Genomic DNA, 7,423 nt, shown 5'->3' with positions numbered 1-7,423 from the left:
GCACAAATACACAGGTACTTTCCCGAAACGGATGACACAAACAACTGGATTCGTTATCCCTTTCATGCCCTGCCTCCAGTCCACTTACCGATATCTGAACAAGAGAGCCTCATCGAAATTGCAATAAGCGGTTCTGTGAAAATGTACGATTTCTGGATTGGGTTGCGCTTAGATTATCCTGCCTTGGCAAATCGTGCTGTTAATACACTGATGCCCTTTGCAACCCCGTACCTGTGTGAGAGTGGATTCTCGGCCCTCACTAGCATGAAAACTAAATACAGGCACAGACTGTTTGTGGAAAATTACTTAAGACTGAGGCTCTCAATTATGAGCATCCTTTCAAGCACACCCTTCTCATGAACCTATGGTGAGTTATTCACAATTTCTGATGAACAAATAAGGTTTGATATGTAAGATGGTTAAATAAATAGCAAAATTATTGATTATTATTATGTTATTATTTGTTCCCTGGTCCTATAAGAGCTCTTTGTCACTTCCCACGAGCCGGGCTGTGACAAAAATTCACACTCATTCTTATGTTTAATAAGTGTATCGTATAGTGTGTGTGGCAGGCTTGCAATGATGGCAAAAAACAACATTTGAGAGTGCGCTGACCTTGGTGCTAGAGGGGGTACGCAGCTGGAGGTTGAATGTTTGACGGGGTACGGGACTATAAAATGTTTGGGAACCACTGTATTAGCCTATCATTAATCAGCCATTTTCTCAAAATGAAATGTTCCCCATGCGCCAATTTCTCAGTCTTCAAAGGACGTATATTCACATTATTCTACACACAGGTTCTTAGGTCTTATAGTCAGATGTTTACAGAAGCTTTTTTAACATCTTGTGTAATTTTGATATTGTGTCTTTATCTGTAAATATATGCAAAATATGCATCTGTCATATATGTGAAGTGTTTTTTAAATAATTCCATGAAATAAACTGTAAAAGTCTGACCATTGAGTGTCTTATCAAAATTAAAACATTTAAAAAACATTCTGCCATCAAAGCAATGTTGTCAGAGTCTAGGTGATGTGGGTAAGGTGGAGTCAGGCGCAGGACACAGAGATGAGTAATAATAGTAACGTTACTCAAAAAGAATCTTCCAACAAGGAGAACGAAAATCCAGAATCACGTAACCGAGACAACTGACAATAATAAACATGCACAAAAACCATGATGGCTCTAGAGGGTTAAATAGGGAAATAATTCAAATGTAATGGGAACCAGGTGTGTACAATACAGACAAAACAAATGGAAAAAGAAATGTAGATCAGTGGAGGCTAGAAAGCCGGTGATGTCGACAGCCGAACGCCACCCAAACAAGGAGAGGCACCAACTTCGGCAGAAGTCGTGACAAATGTGTCGAAAAACGGATTCTCTTGGATATGCAAAATAGCACATATTTAAGGAGGTTTTGCCTCATTTGCATATGTAAATAACATTTTAAAAATACAGCTTTTAATACAATAATATATATACTTTTAACTTGCAAAGTTTCAGTCGGATGAGAGTAAAGGAAAAAAAATCATTATTAGCCTGTGGTGCCTGGCCTTAACATCATGACGATTAAAAATGAGTAACAAATACAGGTGATAACTCAATAAATGCTTCTGGATTTTTTACTTCTTGTTCTGCAAAACAAAATGACTAAATATAATGACTTATCATTATCAATCACTTTAATAGTTGAACTAGAACGAATACATCCTGGGGTGAATGAGTCATAAAACATAACAGTCTACACCAACAGATAGACTTAATTAAATCAGATAGCATTTAGACTACATTTAAAAACGTCTCTGATAATCCAGGCATAGGAAAATGGTCAAATACTAGTAAATGTGAAACTTTACCTCGGAATACATTACAAGGATTCTGAGTGCCATCCAGGAATAACATTATCTTTGAAAGCGTTCACCTTTTCATCTAACCAAATACGTAGAAATTGCAGACACGCGCATATGTCGAACTTTAGAACTGTCTAAAAATGATGAATTCAAATCGATTGACCACATGATTTTTCCTGTAGATAAAAGAAAAAACAACTGAAATATATTACAGTTTTTTACAATTGCTAACAAATGTTTACCTATACTTAAGATACTTTTTCTAAACTCTTAACACAGCAACACACCTACATCACACAATTAGCCAAATGGTACATTTTCTGCTCAAAACCACATTTTGTGAATTAAATACAACTCTACATTTCAAGATGAAAAAAACGTTCTCTACATACACTAACTATATCAAAACATGACGACCCCGACTCAATATCTAATAATTCTGTCCAAACTCTAGCACATTTTCTCTCTCTTTATGCAGTGTTGTGTTGTCTCTCTTGTCGTGATGTGCGTTTTGTCCTATATTTATATGTTATTTAATTTATTTATTTTTAAATCCCAGCCCCATCCCCACAGGAGGTATTTTTCCTTTTGGTAGGCCATCATTGTAAATAACAATTTGTTCTTAACTGATTTGCCTAGTTAAATAAAGGTTAAATAAATAAATAAAAGTCCTAATTTTTCCTCCCACATGTTCCCTGTCTGCTTCTGGCACCAGTTGTTGCGGAGGTCATCTAAAAACAAAAGAAGGCGCTCAGTGTCTTAGGGACCTATCTGGCACTTCTGCAGGACCAAACCAGCACTCGAGATTGCAGCACACATTGTGATATTTCCTCCTCTCTGACCCGGCACATCCACGGTGGCCCTTTTCCCAATGACGTTTCTTCACCACCAACTTGTTTTTGCCAGGTTGAACCCTGCCTCCTCTACATAAATGATTTCATGTGGGGTCTGATTAGCCTCCAACTCCATGACTCTCTGAAAGAAATCAAACACAGTATGTGTAAATGCTTTTCAGTATGTCCCACTGCATGTATTGTAACCCATGTTAACATGTAGAGTAGCATAGTGTTAAACTCACTATAGAACAAGACATATTGGATATACACCATACCTGGACTTATTGGTGCCGGAGTTCCTTGACCTGCTCACTGTTCCTTTCAGAAGGAAATGTGTACAACTGTTTCATTTCATTTGAACTGTGTTTGGTCAGAGTCCAAGCAATGGTAGTCAGGCTGATGCTTTCCACATTGTGAAATACCAGGTTGTCCTCTACAATTCTGATTTATTGCATTGTCAGCAATGACCTGCTCTTGGTCTTCACTGAGGAGCTTTTCTCTTCCCCCAGAGTGAGGAAGATGTTGTGTACTTTAGAGGAATAAAAATACAACACACAGTGCTTTGCAAAAGTGTTCATCCCCCCTGCCGTTTTCCCTATTTTGTTGCATTTCAACCTGTCATTCAAATAGTCATTTCAACTTGTCATTTTTATTTTTATATTATGTAATGGACATACACAAAATAATCCAAATAGGTGAAGTGAAAAACAGAATTTGTTTAAAAAAATGTTTAAAAAATTCTAAACGGAAAAGTGGTGCGTGCATAAAATCAGCAAAAAAAACCTGTCCCTTTTTCAGGACCCTGTCTTTCAAAGATAAAATAAATATCTAAATAACTTCACAGATCTTATTTGTAAAAGATTTCAACACTGTTTCCCATGCTTGTTCATTGAACCATAAACAATTATTGAATATGCACCTGTGGTACGGTCGTTAAGACACTAACAGTTTACAGACGGTAGGCAATTAAGGTCACAGTTATGAAAACTTAGGACACGAAAGAGGCCTTTCTACTGACTCTGAAAAACACCAAAAGAAAGATGCCCAGGGTTCCTGCTCATCTGCGTGAACGTGCCTTAGGCATGCTGCAAGGAGGCATGAGGACTACAGATGTGGCCAGGGCAATAAATTGCAATGTCCGTACTGTGAGACGCCTAAGACAGCGCTACAGGGAGACAGGAAGGACAGCTGATCATCGTCGCAGTGGCAGACCACGTGTAACAACACCTGCACAGGATCGGTACATCCGAACATCACACCTGCGGGACAGGTACAGGATGGCAACAACAACTGCCCGAGTTACACCAGGAACACACAATCCCTCCATCAGTGCTCAGACTGTTCGCAATAGGCTGAGAGAGACTGGACTGAGGGCTTGTAGGCCTGTTGTAAGGCAGGTCCTCACCAGACATCACCGGCAACAACGTCGCCTATGGGCACAAACCCACCGTCGCTGGACCAGACAGGACTGGCAAAAAGTGCTCTTCAACAACAAGTCAGGGTTTTGTCTCACCAGGGCTGGTGGTCGGATTCGCGTTTATAGTCGAAGGAATGAGCGTTACACCGAGGCCTGCACTCTGGAGTGGGATCGATTTGGAGGTGGAGTGTCCATCATGGTCTGGGGCGGTGTTTCACAGCATCATCGGACTGAGCTTGTTGTCATTGCAGGCAATCTCAACGCTGTGCGTTACAGGGAAGACATCCTCCTCCCTCATGTGGTACCCTTCCTGCAGGCTCATCCTGACATGACCCTCCAGCATGACAATGCCACCAGCCATACTGCTCATTCTGTGCATGATTTCCTGCAAGACAGGAATGTCAGTGTTCTGCCATGGCCAGTGAAGAGCCCGGATCTCAATCCCATTGAGCACATCTGGGACCTGTTGGATCGGAGGATGAGGGCTAGGGCTATTCCCCCCAGAAATGTCCGGGAACTTGCAGGTGCCTTGGAAGAGTGATGTAACATCTCACAGCAAGAACTGGCAAATCTGGTGCAGTCCATGAGGAGGAGATGCACTGCAGACCTTAATGCAACTGGTAGCCACACCAGATACTGACTGTTCCTTTTGATTTTGACCCCTCCTTTGTTCAGGGACACTTTATTCAATTTCTGTTAGTCACATGTCTGTGGAACTTGTTCAGTTTATTTCTCAGTTGTTGAATCGTGTTATGTTCATCCAAATATTTACACATGTTAAGTTTGCTGAAAACTTTGCTGACAGTGAGAGAACGTTTCATTTTTTGCTGAGTTTATGTATTCACCCCCTTTGCTATGAAGCCCCTAAATAAGATCTGGTGCAACCAATTACCTTCAGAAGTCACATAATTCGTTAAATAAAGTCCATCTGTGTGCAATCTAAGTGTCACATGATCTGTCACATTATCTCAGTATATATACACCTGTCCTGAAAGGCTCCAGAATCTGCAACACCACTAAGCAAGGGGCACCACCAAGCAAGCGGCACCATGAAGAACAGGAGCTCTCCAAACAGGTCAGGGACAAAGTTGTGAAGTACAGATCAGGGTTGGGTTATAAAACAATATCTGAAACTTTGAACATCCCACAGAGCACCATTAAATCCATTATTAAAATATTGAAAGAATATGGCACCACAACAAACCTGCCCACCAAAACACACAGACCAGGCAAGGAGGTCATTAATCAGAGAGGCAACAAAGAGACCAAAGATAACACTGAAGGAGCTGCAAAGCTCTACAGCGGAGATTGAAGTATCTGTCCATAGGACCACTTTAAGCTGTGCACTCCACAGAGCTGGGCTTTAAGGAAGAGTGGCCAGCAAAAAGGCATTCATTAAAGAACAAATTAAGCAAACACGTTTGGTGTTCACCAAAAGGCATGTGGGAGACTTCCCAAACATACGGAAGAAGGTACTCTGGTCAGATGAGACTAAAATGTAGCTTTTTGGCCATCAAGGAAAATGCTATGTCTGGCGCAAACCCAACACCTCTCATCTCCCCGACAACACAGCTGTGGGGATCTTTTTCATCGGCAGGGACTGGGAAATTGGTCAGAATTGAAGGAATGATGGATGGCACTAAATACAGGAAAATTATTGAGGGAAACCTGTTTCAGTCTTCCAGAGATTTGAGACCGGGACGGAGGTTGGAGCTGGAGCTTGGAGCTGGAACAGTTTTGCCTTGAAGAATGGGCATAAATCCCAGTGGCTAGATGCCCAGTGCCAAGCTTATAGAGACATACCCCAAGATACTTGGGGGGTGAATAGTTATGCACACTCAAGTTTTCAGTTTTTTTTGTCTTATCTCTTGTTTGTTTCACAATAAAACATATTTTGTATCTTCAAAGTGGTAGGCATGTTGTGTAAATCAAATGATACAAACCCCCCAAAAATCTATTTTAATTCCAGGTTGTAAGGCAACAAATACGAATGCCAAGGGGGTGAATACTTTCGCAAGTCACTGTATGTATTTGCGTTGGGCCTGGTGGCCTATATTTACTGTGGGACATAGCAACAGTAATGATTGAATAAGCCGTTGTGAAATGCATTACTTACCTGTTGGTTTGTTGAAAATTCCGTATATTGGAAGCCATGGTTGAACGTCTGAGATTAGGCTGGACTCTTTCACCAGCCTCTCAGTGATAGACCATGGTTTCTCACATGGTCTATGATGGTGGCTCTTATTTCATCAGTGACAACAGCTCTTACTCTCCTTTGAACACCACCACACATTCTTACTCCTCTCCTCTACCTCTCCTTCACCATTGTCCTGGTCCAACTACTCCTCTGCCTGATCCAGCGACTCCTATCCCTGGTCCAGCTACTCCTCTCCCTTGTCCAGACATAATCTTTTCTTTCTCTGCTCCTCTGTTTTGTTCTGTATCCACATTGAACAAAATCAATCCAAAGAGTCCCCTTTTTTGCTGTGTATGTCCATGTAATTGAAAGAACTTCAACACCTGGCTATGTCTCCGATTGAGATTGGAATCAGCAGTGGATGGTTTATTTTACACAATTTACAGTAAATCAGCTCAATGTTTCAATGATCTGTTCATTCAAAAATGCCATCAGGTGTTTCAATATAGCTTTTGAGCTGCTGTTGTTATACTATATTTAAGGTTTTGAACATTAGGTCTTCATTTCTGGCATGCTGTGTGCAAGCATTTGTAAATCATACAAGAAAGAGCCATAATTTTGCTATTGGGTAAGTTTGCATGTAAATAAAATGTAAGCATTTTAGAAACGTGTTAATTGACTGCATATTCTGTGAAACAACATGAATTGCGTTAATGGTATGGTCCACAACAGACGGATGTTGTGCTAACTGTGTTTAGAGTTTTGAAAATGTGACTACAGATTGGACAAAAGGATAGTAGCGATTTAAAAAACTTTTGTTATGCCATGTATAGTTGAAATCAGAAGTTTACATAAACTTAGGTTGGAGTCATTAAAACTCATTTTTCAATCACTCCACAAATGTCTTGTTAAGTTGCATCTCTAGGGGCGCTATTTCATTTTTGGATAAAAAAACGTTCCCGTTTTAAGCGCGATATTTTGTCACGAAAAGATGCTCGACTATGCATAGACAGTTTTGGAAAGAAAACACTCAGAATCTGCAAAGATTTTGTCTGTAAGTGCCCCAGAACTCATTCATGGAGCCAAATACAGGACCATTCTGGAAGAAAACCTGATGGAGTCTGCAAAAGACCTGAGACTGGGACGGAGATTTGTCTTCCAACAAGACAATGATCCAAAACAT

General features: G+C 40.6%; 1 pseudogene; it reads right to left on the bottom strand.

Moving 5' to 3' along the window:
- Nucleotides 1–2,609: 2,609 nt before the first annotated feature.
- On the bottom strand, nt 2,610–6,396 carry LOC149983955 (uncharacterized; annotated as a pseudogene).
- Between the last annotated feature and the right edge of the window lie 1,027 nt (nt 6,397–7,423).

This window comes from Oncorhynchus mykiss, chromosome 4 (genome assembly GCF_057628025.1).
Source record: "Oncorhynchus mykiss isolate SJ-2025 chromosome 4, ASM5762802v1, whole genome shotgun sequence".
Classification (NCBI taxonomy): Eukaryota; Metazoa; Chordata; class Actinopteri; order Salmoniformes; family Salmonidae; genus Oncorhynchus; species Oncorhynchus mykiss.
The sequence above is the reverse complement of the archived record's forward strand: the minus strand, read 5'-3'. Positions and strand labels throughout refer to the sequence as shown.